A 19,378-nucleotide genomic window follows, 5' to 3' on the forward strand; every position below is an offset into this window, starting at 1 on the left:
CGTGTTCACACACACTCAGGCGCACCTGATGCCCGTTGTCCCTCTCCTACATAAACTGCTAAACCCCATTCTCAGATGGGCCTCTCACCCCCAGTGAACGCCACTGTCTACCCCATCGTGACCATCACTCTCAGCGCTGGGTTGGGGTGGGCGGAGAAGGGAGTCTGCAGGGAAATGGAAAGAAGCGACAGGCAAGTCGCTTCCTCTCCCTGGGCCTTGCTTTATTTATTTATTTATTTTAAACAAGTCAATTTTATGGGTACATATTAATGAGGCATACAATTCATCCAAAGTGTGCAGTCGATGGTATTCCGTACAATCACCTAGCACACCTAGCTGTGCATTCATTGTCTCAATCATCATTAGAGCATTTTCATTATTTCAGTAGTAATAATAAGCAAAAATAGACAAACAAGAAGTTTCCTCCCCTCTCAGTCTCTCTCTGCTCCCCTTGTTGGGCACAGCTGCCATTTCTGGCTGTGTTTGCACAATTATTTATTTGTTCAATAAGTAATTTTACTGCACTCTCTTCACATACAATATGCTCTATCCAAAGAGTGTAATCAGTGGCTTTTAGTATAATACAACGTTGTATATTCGTCATCCCCCAAATTTTAGAACCATTTCACTACTTCAGAAAGAAAGACTGCACACCCCTTAGCATGCCTTTCTCACACCTACAAATCACTAATCTCCTTTCATCTTTATAAATTGATTTATCTTTACATTTTATATATATGGAATCATACAATATGTAGTACTCTCTGTCTGGTCTCCTTCACTTAGTATATAATGTTTGTTTATTGTCTGTTATTAACATTTTGTAGTATTACATTTGTTCAGCTTCAAAGAAAAACAGTCTGATATATGCAATTTTCCCTATACTCATATTTCACGTAATATATTTATATTTCAAATAATATATTTAGCTCATAATAGGGCAGTCATATGGTATTTGTCCTTGTGTGTCTGGCTTGCTTCACTCAACATAATGTCCTCCAGGTTCATCCATGATGTCATACGTTTCACGACTTCATTTCTTTTTACAGCTGCGCAATATTCCATAATGTGTATACTACACACTTTGTTTATCCATTCGTTAGTTGATGGACACCTGGGTTGTTTCCAACTTTTGGCAGTCGTGAATCACGCTGCTGTGAACATCGGTGTGCAGATGTCTGTTTGGGTCGCTGCTCTCGGTTCTTCTGGGTATATATCCAGTAGTGGTATTGCAGGGTCACGTGGCAAGTCTGTAGTTAACTTCCTCAGGAACTGCCAAACAGTCCTCCAGTGGTTGTCCCATTCTACAGTTCCACCAACAGTGAATAAGCATTCCCATTTCTCCACGTCCTCTCCAACATTTACAGTTTTCCGACTTTTTAATGGCTGGGCCTTGCTTTGCCGGCAGGAACGTGCACCTGATGGTCTATTGTCCAGAAGCCTCTGGAAGAGTGCAAACCAGAGGGGCAGCTGCCTGGTCTGAGAGGAGAGATGGACTGAGGATGTAAAATTTCTGGACATTCTGAAACCATTAAAATCACTTTTATAATATGAAAAGCAAATATGTCGGAGAAATGAAGCTACTGGCTGCATGGACTTGACCTTGAGAGTTCACAGATTGCTCCCACGACATCCCGTTCAGCACAGCAACCGCAGAGTCCCGCCTCGGCTCAGGGCTAATAGGCCCCACCTCTTGGTGGGCATGGCAAGGTGCTGGAAAAGCCTGTGGGTGGAAAAATCCCCATGGCCAGGCTTGGACTATCTGCCGCGGTGATCCCCCCTGTTCGGGCAGAGCTGCCACGCCGGGTCACGTGACAGATCACGGCAAGTTCAGCGGGGGGGCTGCCCCCAGGTCCTGAGTCCAATCCCATTCCAGCCCTGCCCTGCTCTTCAGAGGGCCCCGTGGGAGCCCTCATCCAGCTGGGCCTCCTCCTGAGAGGGGATTCCCTGAGGAATTCACGGGGCCACCGCCTGTGACTACCCAGGGCTGCACTCCACCCCTGCTTTTTTGTTTATTTGTTTTTTAAGGAGATACCAGGGATGGAACCCAGGACCTTGGGTATGGGAAGCAGGTGCTCAACCACCGCACTACACCTGCTCCCCCCCACCCCTGGAGCACACTTGCGGCACCCAGGACGCTGGAATTTCCAACCCAAACATCTCTGAACCCACGTCTAAGACCAGTTTGAGTCTCTTCTCTGGGTCTCTTTTCTTGAGCGCTATGTCTGTAGCAATCAGTCTCTCTCTTTATCAATCACCTATTTGTCTCCAATCTATTAAATCATGAGTTCAGAGTGATACCTCAAATTCCAGCACCGCACGATTCATTCCAGCCTTCCCCGTTTTCGTATTTCCAACTCCCGTCTCTAAGAGTGAGACACTTGATTCCCATCATCCACAAATTATTTCTTTAGGCACTCAGTCTTAGAATACCCAGAAAGTAGCTTCAGAATTGCTAACCCATTCCACTGCCAAAAAAAAAAAAAGGCCACTGAGTAAGTTCAATATTTATAATTCTTTTTGTCTTTTGTCAAAATTCTTTATTCAAATGGTACTTGGATTAGTTCCTCCACCCCTGAATTAGGATCTGTTTTAGCTTTTTTTTTCCTCCCTCCTTGTTGAAATAAAAAAAAAATTTAGGTAAGTGAAACATTTACATTGTTCTTAAAGTCAGAGCTATGCAGAAAGGTATACTCAAAGAAATATCACTTCCCCATCCTTTCTATCCCATTCCCAACCCCACATCCTCTCCACCCTATTTTCATCCTCCCCTTTTTGGTGACCACTCTCATTAATTTCTGGTTAATCCCTCCTGTGTTGTTTTGTCCTTTCTCCTCCCCTCTTCTCTCCTCCCCTCTCCCCCTCTCCTCCCTTCCCCTATATTTCTATTATTATGTGAGTTGAACATATTTTCACAGCCTTAAGGGCCATTTTTGTATCATTTTTTTAGTGAATTTCCTGTTCATGTCTTTTGCCCATTTTTCTCTTGAGTTTTCGATCTTATCTCCTCAGTTTTTTCGAGTTCTTCCTCTGATGCAGATCGAAATTTTTTTCTTCCATTTTGTCATTTGTTGTTTGTTTTTTTTTCTTTGCTCACAATGTTGCTGGTTTTTTCTCCTTTAAAATTATTTCAGTTTTATGTAATCACATTTATTACTCTGTTCTTTTATGGCCCCTGGATTTTGAGTCAATGAAAACCTTTCCCTACACCCAAATTATGCAGGAATCCATGCATGTTTTCTTCTACTACGTGTCCAGTTTTATCTTTTACAGTTAGATCACTAATCCATTTGCAATTTATCCTTTGGTATGCTGTGAGATGATCTAGATGTATCTTCATTCCTGTTGTCCTAGCACCATTTATTAAAAAGCTCATCTTCATCCCAGTGATCTGAGATGCCACCTTTATCCCACTCAAAATTTCCATGCGTGCTTAGGTTAGTTTCTGAGCTTTCTATTTTGCTCAAATGGTCTATCTATCCGTGCATCAATACCACACTATTTTAAAGATCTTACATTATGGGTTTTTTTTTGTTTTACTTTTAAAATACTTTATTTTTCAAACGGTTTTACATTTGTAGAAAAATTTAGCAGAGTTTTCATACATCCCATGCCCAGCTGTCCCTATTATTAACACCTACATTAATGTGGTATTTTTGTTATAATTAATGAACAAATAGAGATACATTATTATTAACTGAAGTTCATACTTTGTGCAGATTTCCTTAGTTTTCACCTGATGTCCTTTTTCTCTTCCAGGATCCCAGCCAGGATGCTGCATTATATATATATATGTATGTATGTATTTTTAAAATTAAAGTTAATAGCTCACAAGGAATTTTACATTAAAAAACAAAAAAACAAAAAACATAAGAGGTTCCCATATAACCCACTCCTCACCCCACCATATCATTTTTGTAAACTGTATTTTTTTGAAGATATGTACATCACAAAAAAAAGTTACACTAAAAAACATAAGAGGTTCCTGTTTACCCCCCACCCCCCACCCCACTCCTCCCACACCAACAACCTCTCCCATCACTGTGGCACACTCATCGCACTCGGTGAACACATTTTGGGGCACTGCTGCACCACATAGATAATAGTTTACCCTGTAGTTCACACTCTCCCCCAATCCATTCAGTGGGTTATAGCAGGATGTATAAAGTCCAGCATCTGACCCTGCAATATCATTAAGGACAACTCAAAATCCCAAAAATGCCCCCACATCACATCTCTTCTACCCTCTCCCTGCCCTCAGCAACTACTGTGGCCACTTTCTCCACCTCGATGCTAAAATTTCTTCTATTACTCGTCACAGTATCTTATACTATGTTTTAAGGTCTAGCAGGGCTAGTCCTCTACCCCATACCTTTTCTTTCTCAGTATTTTCCTACATGTTCTTGCAAGGTCATTTTTCCATAAAAATGTTAGTGTCGACGTGTCTAGCACCATTTACAAATGGTGATTACAGTGTTCTTAGAATTTTGAATTAGTTTCCAACATTTTCAAAGGGGATCACTTGAAAATCTAGGTTTCTGATTTCTCTTGGAAATTGGGAAGCTCTATCAACATGGGGCTTTTGTTTCCGCATGGCATAACAGTCTGGAGCAGAGTGGCAGCTGTGGGTTGGCAGTAGCCACGCCACAGAGGTCTCCACTTCTACCCATTCCTCACCGCCCCCGACCTCTCACCCCTCAACTTTTTCGTGCATATAAGTTCCCTGCTTGGCATCTGAGTTGGCGAATCTGACTTTAAATGATCCCAAAGTATTCCATGTCTACCCTCATCATCCATTTCTATGTCTCACAATGGTAAAGTTATAAAAGGCATCAGTGGTTAGTCATGGGGCGGGGGGTTGAAGAAATTGGGCAGGGGGGACAGGGTGGGAGGGGGACTTCTGCCTCTTTCTATTTCTATCATTTATTATCTATCTATCTATCATCTATCTATCAATCTATCATGAACCTGAGGAGTATGTCTTAAACCAAAAAACAATACATAAAAAATAGAATAACAACTATTAAAATAAAGCAACAGGAGAGGAAGCTGTCACATCCCAGAGAATACAACTTTCCAGCCAGGGACACTCTGTATCCCACCCAAGGGATGCAAACTCTAGGTCATGCGCTGAAATTTTTCACACACCTTTGCTGGAAGATGATATATTGTGCATGTTAAGTCTATTTTGACAGACTGGGCACTTAAATATGTTTCCACTCCTACCATCTTGAATACAGAAATTCCCAGAGAACACCTTATAAATTGACGGCCAATACCCACTTCACCTAGTGGAGAAATAGACCAAATACCAGGACATATTGGCAATATTCATGCCACAGAGGATGGACCTCCCTCTCCCCAAATGCTTCATGATAAAGTGAAATATCCCAGGGAATGGAATTTTCACTGGGAATTTAGCAAAGAGAGAATCCACCAAGTAATTATAGTCCTAGAATGATAGAAAGCACGATCTTTCTTCTAAAATATTGAAATTCAGGAAGTCTTCAGAGAATAACGCAGATCATATATATTATATCGGGTCTGACACATGACATGATCCATTTAAAAAATTTAAAATATTAATTTAAAAAAGAAAATTCATTAAACGGAGAGCTGTTAGTCAAATAAATTAAACAAATGAATCTAGATCTGTTATAGCGCCTATAAAAATATTTTAAGTTGAGGAGCCCAGAGACTAATATAGTGGTAGACAATATTTTTAGATATATTCTATTATGCCTCAATGACATGCCTTTGTCCTTTCTTTTGGTGTACAGTTTAATTTTTTTTCTGGATTGCCACTATTCTTTGTTACTAGCTTTTTTTTTTTTTTAAGGAGGGACCGAAGATTGAACCCATGACCTCTTACATGGGAAGCAGGCGCTCAACCTCTGAGCTACATCTCTTCTCCAACTTCTTCTTAAAAAAAAATTCTCTAACAACAAGCAATCTGGTTTTCACACTTGGCAGATAACTTAATGATGGATTTTAACATTTTTGGTTGACAAAAGACTGGTATTTTCACTCAGTACTCCACAGCTCAGGGTCATAGTCTCAAACCAGAAGAATATTAATTGTCAAAAAACTTTATCGTTAATCACCTGAGACTGAAGATAATTAAGTACAATGGAAAGTGCTTTCAACCTACAGGCATAGAGCATACAGTTAAGCCTTCATGTACATGGGCATAGACATGGAAAAGAATCTATATTAAATGCCATGAGAAGAATGTAAACTGTGTAAAGTCAAAGGTTATCTCTGCTGCCTTTTAAGGTGTGTTTAAAGTTAAGACTTTTAAAAGTAACTGCAATAGAATTGTAGAGAAAATGTTGCCAAGAGGTACCACCAATTTAGTGGCATTTTACCCATTATAAGGGGACTGAGAGTGGTAAACCTGCTTGACAGTGATAATTTTTTGGAGTGGAGAAATTAGGTTACAAAACAGTACATAGAGACAGTCCTATTTCAACAAGATCACTGCTCTATGCAGTGATTAAGATAATTCTTAATTTCCCTTCTGAAGAATTTTGCAACTTGGAACAAATGCCCTATTTTTAAATTGCTTTTATAAGTTCATGGGAGAAGTATTTTGTTCTTTTAAAAGACCCTTACCTTCTTTTCCCATTGTTTCCTGATTGCTTAACTTAATTTCTTGATCACTGTTGCCCCTCAGCAGCATTTTACCAAAGTTCAGGAAAAGTTAAACCTCTTCTCCTAAACACAAAAAATAGCTGCGTATTTTTTTTAAAAAAGCGTAGTTCTGTTAGAAAGGCTGCATTGATATATCTCGACCGCCAGGAGGCAGTCGGTAGCCAGAATATTTCATTTTCTTCCTATTCAAGTTCTGACGGGCAGAGGGCCTTTCCTTCCAGTTTGGAATAGGCAGAGAGGTACTGTCCTCCAGCCACCTGCTAGCTGAGTGCCTGGCCCTGCCTCTTCTGCCTCACCTCCCAGCTGTGCCTCATTTTCCTGAACAAGCCCGGCTCCCTCCTACCACCAGGTCTTTGCTTTCCTTCTGCTTGTAGTTATTCCTCCTTCATAATCGTTTCCTATTCATGGAAGACTTCCCTGATCTCCAAAAACAGGCAAACCCTTTCAGATCATGCCTTCATCACACCACTTATTTGTATGATTATTACTAGAGGCTGCCTTCCTTTTAAAACTCTATACTTTTTAAGTGGAGAACCCTTTCTTCTTTAAGTCACCACCATATTCTCTATTACTTAGTCGGCTTTTAAATTTTATTTTATTTTGAAAGAAGCTTTAGATTACAGAAATGTGGCAGAGAAAATATAAGGGGATTCCCATATACCCCATCCCCTCCTTCTCCCACACTTTTCCACTGAGAGGGTTTTTGGTAATTATTTGCTGAATGAATGAGTGAATGAATGAATGCATTCTTTGATGAATTTGGGTCATTTCCAGAGGTCAGCCATTTGCACAGCCTTCTTGCAGCTTGCTGAGAAGGGGTTCACCCTGGAAGGTAACTTTCCACAGCCAAACTCAACAGAAGCTTGTGGGCTGACGTAGGATGCCTCCTAGTGAGAGCCGTGGCTATCGGTCGCTTCTTTGGGGAACCGTGAAAGTTGGAGGCAGGGGCTCGAGGCTGGATGCATCTAGCGCATTATAGCGCTGCACCTACTGGGTGCTGATGCTGCGGCTAATGAGCCGGGGCTCATGTCGGACACCTCCAGGCTACTTGTTCAGTCTTGACCACTGTGGCCCCAACTGTCCCGGCACTGGCCTTCCCAGCGCTTGCCCTGCTGCAGCCGCGACTGCCCGTGCCTCCCACCACTTTTGGGCTCAGACAAAGCCTCGGGCGTGGGATCCGGCTGCCCAGCGGCTGGCGAGGGAGCTGATATTATCCTTCACACACTGCAGGTGTGGGCGTGTTAACGTCCACCGAGGAATTTTGTACCCCTGGGGTGCAGGTGACGGAAAAGAACCAGCAGACACATGAGCTTTCTATCCCTTGTGCTGGCGGGTGAGCTAGAGGTGGTCTTTCAGCCTCGTGAGATCCGTGGTCAGCTGAGCTTGCTGACAAGCAGTGCCAGCTCAGGAACGCACCCCTTCTCTTCGCGCTCCCCTTTCTCTGCTCCACCACCCTTTCCCCCCTCACTTCTGCTTCCCCAGCATTGTGCTCCCCAATAAACTGTTCACATGTATAAATCTTTGTCTCGGGCCTTATTTTCTGGGGAACCTGGGCTAGGTCGGCCCCCCCTCCTGCCAGTCCTGGGCACGCACTGCAAATGCGCCCCCTTCAAATCCCTTTATGGTGGTCGTTCTGCCTCCAAACCCCCCAAACCCCCCATCAGGCAGGCACCCTTTTTAGACAGAATGCGATGCAATCAGTTAAATTTAACCTTTCTTAATTATAACCACAGTTCTGTCCTGATTCCCTGATACCTATATCATCCTGCTCCAGAACATTCCTTAGTGTCGTCATTTCTTCAGGTAGCTGATACTCTCCTTTAAAAATGATTTTGAGGACAACCAGCAAGATGGCAGTGGAGTAAGGCGCTTCTAGAGTCGGCTCCTGCTACAGGGCAGTTAGCAAACACCCAGAGGTCTCTGGAGCTGCTGAAGCACCTTTTGGGGGCTCCAGGAGGCCAGAAGAGCATCCTGCCACATCCAAGAAGAAGTGGAAGGAGGAGACTGCCCGATTGCAGAGAAGACTCGTGAGTAGAGGCTCCACGCCCCAGAGGCCGGTGCCCATCCTCCCCTGGAGGCACGAGCTACCCCGGGAGCTGTTCCGTGGCTGGAATTGGAAGCTCCACTTCCCCAAAACGGGGGAGGAAGAGACGGTTGGGCACCAACTTCAGCTACTGAGGAGTAAGTTTAGCAGGCTACAGTATAATCCTAAGAACAGCTAACGTTTGAACCTGTCCAGGTCAGAGAGAGGCCAGTGGCCACCATTTTGACTTTGCCCCCAAATGGAGGGGAAGCCTCACAGTGATGGTAGGGTCCGGTTTCTTTCACCCAGATCGGCCTGTAACCCTCATCTGGCCTTCAGCCCCACCTCTGGCAGAGAGGAATTTTGGTACAGGCATCTTTAGCCTCCTGGGTCCCACTTCCATATCCCTTTCCCTGGAGTCAGCCACTTTGAACTCTGAACTGATTGGTGTTTACACCCATCTTATAAACAACAATCTTTGCTATATCCTTCTCTTTCTCTATCAGACGTTACCTATTAATTTCCCCCAATGGCAGGTGAGGATGTAGCTCATTTTATGAGCCTTGTAACCGCCACACTGGCCTTCCCTGATGGCTGAAGTGTGTAATCTTCCATGGTTTGATGGCGTGATTGGCCTCTGGTGGAGCTCTCTTTTCCTGTAGATCTGACCTCATTGAAGGAGGAAGGGGAATGGAAAATAAGGAGAAAGGGCGTCTCCTTCAAGGTGACTGCCTCAGGTCTTCAAAAAAGGCAGGATCAACCTCATTAGGCATGAGGGGCAAAAGAGGTTCATGGAATCCTTTATGTTCCCATTCCAATGCTTGGGTCCCACACATTTCCCCATTAATGCCCTAAATTTTACTTAAGGGATCTAATAATCTGTGGATGTAGTGGAATTCAAAATGTGATAACCTCTAGGATCAAATCTGGAGTCTTGAAACAAGAATGTAGAACGTTGAGCTGCTCGGTCTTTTTCATTAAGTTCTCCAGGGTGATTAGAAATAACCAGCCCACCTCACAGCTCTGGAGTTCTTCACGGCCTCCCTGGAGTTTTACTTCAGTGGCCCCTTGATCCCTCCACAGGTGCTGTCTTCATTTCCGGGGGACCTCAGGTTTGACAGTTTGCCTTGGGCTGCTGGAACAGCACCCTTTAACTCCTCATGGGTCCTCACTGCCTCCAGGCTCCACCAACTGGGATGAAGAGCTCAGATCCCCGTCTCCTTGAGGCTCTGCCATTTGCAATCACTCCTGGTACCAGCATCTGGGCGAGGGAGGGTTCTTGGTTGTAACAAACCAGAACACACTTTGGCTAGTTGAAGCATAAAATGAATGTGTTAAAGGGAGGCTTAGAGAATGAGGCTCTGCAGCTCTATAGTTAGACGCCAATCACGCTGCTTAAGAGGTCTAGGAGAAGGTTTTTGTGTCCGTGGCTGGGCAGGGGCCCTGTGACATGCCCTGCTGGTGCTGGGGCATGTAATGCCACCCCGAGAGGCTCCACCCTCTGTCTCTGAAGGCCCCTCCTTCGCCACGTCACTCTCTTCTTTTTTTTTTTCCAGAATTTATCCCCCCCTCCAGTTGTCTGTTTCTCTGTGTTCGTTTGCTGCATGTTCTTCTTTGTTCGCTTCTGTTGTTGTCAGTGGCACGGGAATCTGTGTCTCTTTTGGTTGCGTCATCTTGTTGTGTCAGCTCTCCGTGTGTGCAGTGTCATTCCTGGGCGGGCTGCACTTTCTTTCGCGCTGGGCAGCTTTCCTTACGGGGCGCACTCCTTGTGCGTGGGGCTCCCCTACACGGGGGACACCCCTCCTTGGCAGGGCACTCCTTGCGTGCATCAGCACTGCGCATGGCCAGCTCCACACGGGTCAAGGAGGCCCGGGGCTTGAACCGCGGACCTCCCATGTGGTAGACGGACGCCCTAACCACTGGGCCAAGTCCACTTCCCACTCACTTCTGAATCAAAGTCTTGCACACCTTTATTTCACTGGGAGCGCCTCAGTCCTACAGCTGCAGAGGGGACTGAAAAAAGGGAGTTTCTGCCTTCTAATCTGCGGAGGCAAGATTATAAAGTAGGAATTCCCGAAGCACATCAAGAGTTATTATAAAGTGCAAGGGACTGAAAATCATAACAATTATTTACTACAGTGTATAAAGGTGAAGTTGTGATGTTGTTTCCAAAAATCAATTGTATAAATAGAACATGGGGATTAGAAACAACTTGAATATCCACCGAGAGTGGAATGGATAAATGAAATGTGGTTAAGCTATATCATAGAATAATACATAATCGTTTTAAAAATGAATGAACTAATTCTATATATAAAACCGTTGGGGTGAGATGGTTGCTTCTCACTGCCTTAGAAAACTTAACAAAAGAATCTTGAAATGTTGAGCAAAGCCAGCAAGTAATGGAATGATGCATAAAATATGATCGCATTCACGTAGACTAAAAACAGCACTCTCTGTTGTTCATAGACATGCATATCTGTGTCTGTAAAAATGTAAAAAATCCCCCAATACTGGAAAGATGCACTCTAAATTCAGGATAGTATTTCCCTCTGAGGAAAAATGGAGGGGATGGGAATAAGAATTGGGGACATAGGGGATTCAACATCATCCAACATATTTTATTTTTATATTAAAATACTTGAAATACTGGAGCAACTGGACATTCAAAGCCCAGAAACATGAACCTTGACCTAAACGTCACACCTGTAAGATATTAACTCAAAATAGACCATAGATTTAAAAATAAATTATAGAACTGTAAAATTTAGAAGGAAACATAGGAGAAAATTTTTGTTAGTTGAGGACTTCTTAGACATGATGAAATATCCATAAAAGAAAAAAAATCAATAAATTGGACTTCATTAAAATTAAAACTTTTGGCAGTGGACTTGGCCCAGTGGTTAGGGCATCCATCTACCACATGGGAGACCCACAGTTCAAACCCCGGGCCTCCTTGACCCATGTGGAGCTGGCCCATGAGCAGTGCTGATGTGCACAAGGAGTGCTGTACCACCCAGAGGTGTCCCCTGTGTAGGGGAGCCCCACGCACAAGGAGTGCGCCCCGTAAGGAGAGCCGCCCAGCGCGAAAGAAAGTGCAGCCTGCCCAGGAATGGTGCTGCACACACGGAGAACTGACACAACAAGATGATGCAACAAAAAGAAACACAGATTCCTGTGCCGCTGACAACAACAGAAGCGGACAAAGAAGACACAGCAAATAGACACAGAGAACAGACATCCGGGGTGGGAAGGGAAGGGGAGAGAAATAAATCTTTAAAAAAAAAAATTAAAACTTTTGGTCTTTCAAAAAAAATCTATAGGTTGGAAGAAATATCTGCATACCACATATCTGACCAAGGACCACCATCTTGAATATATCAAGAACTCTGAAAACTCAAAAATAAAATATCAGACAATCCAGTTAGAAAATAGGCAAAGGACATGGAGACATCCCACCAAAGAGAATATGAATGGCAAATAAGCATATGAAATATCTTTAGGGAAATGCAAATTAAAACCACACCAATCTATCACACCTATTAGAACAAATAAATAAATTAAATAGTGACAATATCAAATACTGGTGAGGCTGCAGAAAAACCAGGTCATTCCTACATGGGTGCTGGTCATGTAAAATGGTAGAATAGTTTTGAAAAAAGACCTTCTCATGAGGATTTTCTCTCTGAGATCTCCTTGTCACTCTCCCCTTGAGGACAGATTTCCAGTCTGTCTGAGAGGACCAAGAGGCTCTCCAATGGTGGGCTGGATGTGAACTCCCCTCCTACCTGTCTTGGGCCCTGTGCTGGTTTGGGTCTTTTGTGGACCCCAGAAAATCCAGTTCTTAGAACAAACCCATCCCTGAGCCTATAAACCCATTGTAGATGGGAGCTTTTGATTATCCAGTTAAGGGATCTTTTGATTAGATCGCTTCAGTCAAGGTCCTTTGATTAGATTGCGGGACCCAGGATGGGTCTTAATCTTTTTACTGGAGTCCTTTACCAATGGAGGAATAAAAGCCTCAGGTACAGAAAAGAGCAGCAGAGTCGGATAGAGGCCTTCAGAAGCTGATAAGCCTGGGAGAGAGAAAAGCCACAGGCCTGGATGAGAGGGGAGAGAAGACTAAATGCGTGCTGTGCCCTGCCATGTGCTTGACCACCCACAGCTGAGCTCCGAGAGAAAGCAGCTGTAGATGCTGCCACCACGCGCCTGATGGCCTACAGCTGCGGCTGGGTGAGAAAGCACCTCTTGATGATGCCTTCCACAGCCTCAGAACTGTCAACGTCATCTCCTGAAGTTCCATTAGAAAAAGCAACCCAACAACCTTCAGCAAACTAAACAGGCCCCCTGTAATTTCAGGGGTTGTGGGGATGGCCACTCTCTGATAGCCCCTGAAGAAACCTTGAAACCAAGGGGCGGTTGTTTCCTGAGGACACAGAGGACCCCTGGAGGGCAGGGGAGCCAGACCTCCTCCTAGCCCTACAGAATGTCACCTGAGACCCAGCTTACCGTTTTTGCTTTTATCACCATGGTTGACTTTGGCCCTTTCCTTCCAGCCTGTGTCTGCCTTAGACGTCTTCTCGCTTGCAGGTGTGTCTGACCAGCAGCTTCCTTGCCCTGGGGCACTTCCGGTCCATTCAGCTGGGGCCACGAGACACAGAACATGACTCTGGGTATAACAAACAGCTTTGGCTCATTTTATGAGAAGGGGCTGTGAATATGATAAACAGGCAGAGCATCACACACTCCTCTCAGGATCGATTTTAGGAAAGATCTGTTCAGAGTTTAGATGGTCACACATGCAACTAGCCCGGGGTCTGTTTTATCCTAAGAATCTTGTAAGCTAATACCTGGCAACACTCTCTTTTACAGTGGGGAGATGGTGCTCAGTGGTTGGCACCGGGGTTTAGGAGCAGATGTGGTACCTCTCACTGGAGGAGAGCCAGGTGTTGCAGCTAGCTCTTGGTGCCTGACAAACTTACCTGAAATGTAGTGGCTTAAAACAGCCACCATGGTTATTGCTCATGGGTCTACGGAGACAGCTGGGTGCATCTGCTGATCGAACTTGGTGGGATGATGGAGAATGAAGGGAGAGGGAACTGGCTCACGTGGTTCTTGTCCTCCAGATCAGGCCTGGGCTTGTTCACATGACGCCTGAGCTGAGTTCCAAGAGACCAGGTAAGAGAGTGAGCAGAAACATGCAGGGCACCTGGGCTTGGACCAAACTGGCCCGTAGTCAAGTCAGCCATGCATCCTGGTGGCCAAATTAAGTCAAAGGGCCAGTCCAGCTTCAAAGGGAGGGGACGTAGACTCCACTCCTTGATGGGAGGAATTGCACAGTCACGTGGAAAAATGGGAGGGGAATGACTGGGACCATTTTTGTAAGCCCACGGTGGGTTCAGCCAAAGGCCAAGGCTTTAGGGGAACTGGGAACCGGAGCAGCTGGGATCCAGGGCAGGAAGGATTTAAAGAACATAAGGCTTTAGCCCTGGGCATAAATATTACAAAGGTGACCTGACCAGTCACGTAAGCCATGGGAACCCAAACCAGGGCTCCCTCATAAATCCAGATCTGCCTAAATCAAGAGCTGGTCCTTTCAACCACACTCCTCACCCATCATCTGTCAACAGGTTTGGACACAGTGTGAGAACATGAGGGAATATTTGCTATTACAGATAGCCTGGGAAGGGCCTACCTGGAGACTCCATGCCTGGGGCCATTTCTCAGAAGAGCTCGGTCAGTACTTTGAATTTCTGTTGTAGCAGCAGTTACTATATACTCCTTGTCCTCAAAATATAGAATTCCTTGAGGAAGTTATACTATTCACTGCACTTGGAACATGCAATGTGTATTTTTTACTTCCGTGTTTCAAGCCCTCACCCTATTACACTCTAAGGAGCCAATCCAGCAGGGGTCAAAGGAAGGACAGAAGGAAGGTCTAAGGATGCAAACATGACCGTGCAATTGACCTCTGTCTGACCTTTCACACCCTCTCCTAGATATGAACCCAGCCCACCAGTGGAGAACGCTCCCACACGGGAGCAAAACTAAGTCGGCAGGGCGTTCTGTAGAATACATTTCCATTCACCAAGGCCAGAGGGCCCATTCACCAGGCCTCGTGGTCCTTTATACATAATTTTTTTTTTTTTTTAATGTCTCAAGAGGCTTTAAAGAACACTCAAGAAATTATATGGCTTCTGGTGGGGTGTATTTTCATAGCCTGGTTTAGAGAAAGACCATGCATTTGCTTGAAGCTGTGTGTTCTCACATCCCGACCTTCTTCGATATTTATAATTAAGTCCTAGTTGGCAATATTTACTCTGGCTACATTAATGCCATAAGAATCGATCCTGATATTTACTGATGTTAATTATTGATATTAAGCATTGACAAGCAGGCTTCTAGTTTGTAAACTTATTTCTATCAGCTCTATACGTTCACGTAAGTTTCAACACTCAGTTAATAACAAGTGAAGAATAAAACAAATTTTATTACTTACGGCTACTGCCAACAGTGTATGGGTAATAAAACCTTGAACTATAAGGTAGGTTCATTTAAATGAGAATCCCAGAGGGTTTAAATAACCCATGTAATATAAATGTTGTGCAGAGATTCTCATCATGCTCTGAGGGCCTTGTATAACCACTTTTTACATATTTAAGTCAGAGTTGAGTAAATTCTTAGTAGAGCATGTGAGAAGAACTTGAGACCCGAAGAAGTTACTTGGCTTTTTATTTTTATTAGATTATTTTTAAATTAAGGTATAATTAAAATATAGAGAAAAATATGGACTTCCACTGCTGGCAATAGGATTAATCTTTCTGCTGAGAACAACTGAAAGTTAAAGATGAACTGTCATATTTGCTTTTCTTAAATGGTTGATGAACTGTCAAGATAAGAAGCCACATGCAAGCCAAACACAAGGTCAAGGCGGCAACCACGGTGGGGTTGTGGGATTTTGGTGCTAAAATGAATGCTCAAGCCAAGCTTTGGTCTTGAAGATGTTTACCAAACTCAACTACCTTGAACGTCAGTTTTCATAGCATCATGGGACATGGGAAACTGGAGACATAGTCCTGGAATCACTCAAGGAGGAGAATCTGGAAGAAGTCTCTCTTTCCCCTAAATCTGGACCACCAAAGAGGTACATTTTCAGTGAAAATGTAAATCACAAATAAACTCACCACCACCCCACCTAGAAGAGATGCAAGGAAATGGTTTATAGAGAACATTCGTATTGAGTAAAGGAGGGAAAAAAATCTTCCTTGGAAATTTATAACCTCATGTCTGCTGTAATATGACGTTTAAGGCTGATTATATACTCATGGTGGTCTGAAAAAGCTCTAGGCAAGACTTTATTTTAAAACAGTCCCAAATTATTAGTTCCCTCAGGCACTTTGCGGAACAAATGAAAATCTTCTCTGGAGGAAACTACCTCAAAGAATTCCCACAAGCAAGTAATAAAGGAAATGATCCCCAGGGTTCTTAACCAGGGGTCCACGAGCTTGAACTGAAATTTTTAAAAAACCACATTATTCTTGTGGGGACGTGTTAGTGCGGGTGTGATAGATTTATTAAATAATAAACTATAGCGTGGACTTAGTAAGGGGTCCATGGTTTTCACCTGACTGGCAAAGGGGTCCATGAATCAAAAAAGGTTAAGAACCCCTGCCTGATAGTAAAAAATTATACAACATGAAGAAAACAAATCACCATGACTAGAACCAGCAGAAACAAGCATACAACAAAAATCTACATTAACTATTGGAAAAAACACATATCATACAATAAATTTGAATACATTTAAAGAAATGAAAGAAAAGCGTAAATGTATGTGTGGGATTAAGAAACTATAAAAAATGCTCAAGAAGGTTAAAAAAAGAAATAAGTAGAACATGAAAAACATGAAAAAAAAAATTGAATTGAAAATTCAGGGAAGCAAATTTGGCCCAATGGATAGGGCATCTGCCTACCACATGGGAGGTCCACGGTTCAAACCCCTGGCCTCCTGAACCCGTGTGATGAGCTGGCCCATGCGCAGTGCTGATGCATAAAAGGAGTGTCGTGCCATGCAGTGGTGTCCCCCACATAGGGGAGCCCCACATGCAAGGAATGCATCCCGTAAGGAAAGCCGCCCAGTGTGAAAAAAGTGTAGCCTGCCCAGGAGTGGCGCCGCACACAGGGAGAGCTGACACAGCAAGATGACACAACAAAATGAGACACAGATTCTGGGTGCCACTGACACAAGCAGACACAGAAGAACACACAGCGAGTGGACACAGAGAGCAGACAACTGGGGGAGGGGGGAGGGGGAAAGGGAGAAAAATAAATAAAAGCTAAATCTTAAGAAAAAATTCAGATATATGAAAACAATTGACATTCTGGGAACAGTGTGCTGGTATCTGCAACTTGCTTTGAAATGCATAAAAGTAAGACATAATGATGGATGGAAGGAGGAATGGATAGATACGTGATAAACCAAATATAGTAAAATATTGATGGTAGAATCTAAATCTTCTCTTTGAGACCTTTTACTACACTAAAATCACAACAAGTCCCCAAAGGTGAAGTACAAAGTGTGACCCACGAGGAAGCATGCTATACTCTAAAAGAACTGCATGGGTGTTCCAATTTATATAGACAGAAATCAGGGGAATGCTTGTGGGTATGGGATAATGGTGGAAGGAATATAAATTTGGATCAGGTTGAATTTATCGATATGGGCCCACTAAGCTGAGATAATGGGTTCAGTGCGGTAGCTCGAGGAGTTAGAAAGGGCTCTAACAGTTAGTTTGGGTGGCTGGCTAGAATATGGACCAAAAGATGGCCCAGAACAGGGGTTCTTAACCAGGGGTCCACGAGTCCATGGAAAAATTTCAGGGAGTCTGTGAGCTTGAACTGAAAAAAATCAACTCATTATCTTTATTTTCTCTGACCTCTAAGAGCAATCTAGCATTTTCTTCACTTATGAATATATGCAATAAATAAATTACAGTAGTATTCATTTCACCTGACTGGCAAAAGAGTCCGTGGAGCAAAAATGGTTAAGAACCTCTGGCCCAGAACGTCTGAACTTGTGATGCACAACTTACTTGGTAAAATGTAGATGGGGGATCCAAAGGCTTAAAGAGATTGGAATGTTAGAGTGGATTCACCATTTAAGACCTGCCCACCCACCCCAGAATGTCCAGAGGACACACCTTTAACCAGGACTGTGAGGAATAAATTTGTGAGACTAGGCGGCGGACTTGGCCCAGTGGTTAGGGCGTCCGTCTACCACATGGGAGGTCCGCGGTTCAAACCCCAGGCCTCCTTGACCTGTGTGCAGCTGGCCCATGTGCAGTGCTGATGCATGCAAGGAGTGCCCTGCCACATAGGGGTGTCCCCTGCGTAGGGGAGCCCCACGCACAAGGAGTGCACCCCCTAAGGAGAGCTGCCCAGCGCGAAATAAATTGCAGCCTACCCAGGAATGACACTGCACACACGGAGAGCTGACACAACAAGATGACACAACAAAAAGAGACACAGATTCCCGTGCCACTGACAACAACAGAAGTGGACAAAGAAGAACACGCAGCAAATAGACACAGAGAACAGACAACCGGGGTGGGGGTGGGGGGAAGAGGAGAGAAATAAATAAATAAATAAATAAATAAAAATCCTAAAAAAATAAATTTGTGAGACTAACTCCATCTTCCCTGAAGAGCTCTGTGGTTGCTCTTCTCTGTAGGTCAAATAGTATTATGGGAACTGCTGTTCTGGAATTAGAATCCTTAAACTCTATGGGAATGAGCAGATCCTGGGCTGGTAGAAGCCAAGCAGCAGCAATTAATCTGCAAAGACAAGGTACTCATGGCTACTGCAGTGAAAGGCACACTCAGAGGAGCAATCAAAAGAGTCTGAGTCACTTGGAGGTATGGCATTGGCTAATAGTCATGGGGCCCCTAGAAGTGAAATGGATGGGCAGTCTACTGAATTCCTGCTTGATCTGTATTAGCAGAAGAGTTCTACCTCAAGTGAACAAAACCCTAACTTGAATTACAGACGCAGAGAATCACGGCCCCTTAATCAATTCCCAGACTCGAGACAGCGTACAGAGCCAGAGCCCCTTGAATGTGGGGAGGCCAGGTCCCCTCCGGGAAGGATCCTGTTACACTGCCAAAAATTTATACTGTTAATCTTCCTCCTAGCTTTCCCCCAAAAGACCTACGGCCTATTACCTGGGTAACTGTGCATTGGGGAAAAGGAAATGATTGGACATTTTGGGGATTTTTAGACACTGGCTCAGAAGTGACATTAATTCCAGGAGACCCAAAATGTCACTGTGGTCCGTAAGTCAGAGTAGGGGCTCATGGAGGTCAGATGATCAATGGAGTTTTAGCTCAGGTCCATCTCACAGTTGGATCAAGGATGCATAATTGGAATAGACATACTCAGTAACAGGCAGAATTCCTACATTGGATCCCTGACTTGTCGAGTGAGGGCTATTAGGGTAGGAAAACCAAGTGGAATTCAGTAGAACTGCCATATCTAACAAAATAGTAAATCAAAAGAAATACCTGGTTCTTGGGGAAATTGGAGAGATCAGTGCCACCATCGAGGATTTGAAGATGCAGGGGTGGTGATTCCCACCACATCACCATTCAACCCTCTTATTTGGCCTGTGCAGAAAACAGATGGATCTTGGAGGGCGACAGTAGA

This window comes from Dasypus novemcinctus, chromosome 31 (assembly GCF_030445035.2).
Source record: "Dasypus novemcinctus isolate mDasNov1 chromosome 31, mDasNov1.1.hap2, whole genome shotgun sequence".
NCBI classification, from domain to species: domain Eukaryota; kingdom Metazoa; phylum Chordata; class Mammalia; order Cingulata; family Dasypodidae; genus Dasypus; species Dasypus novemcinctus.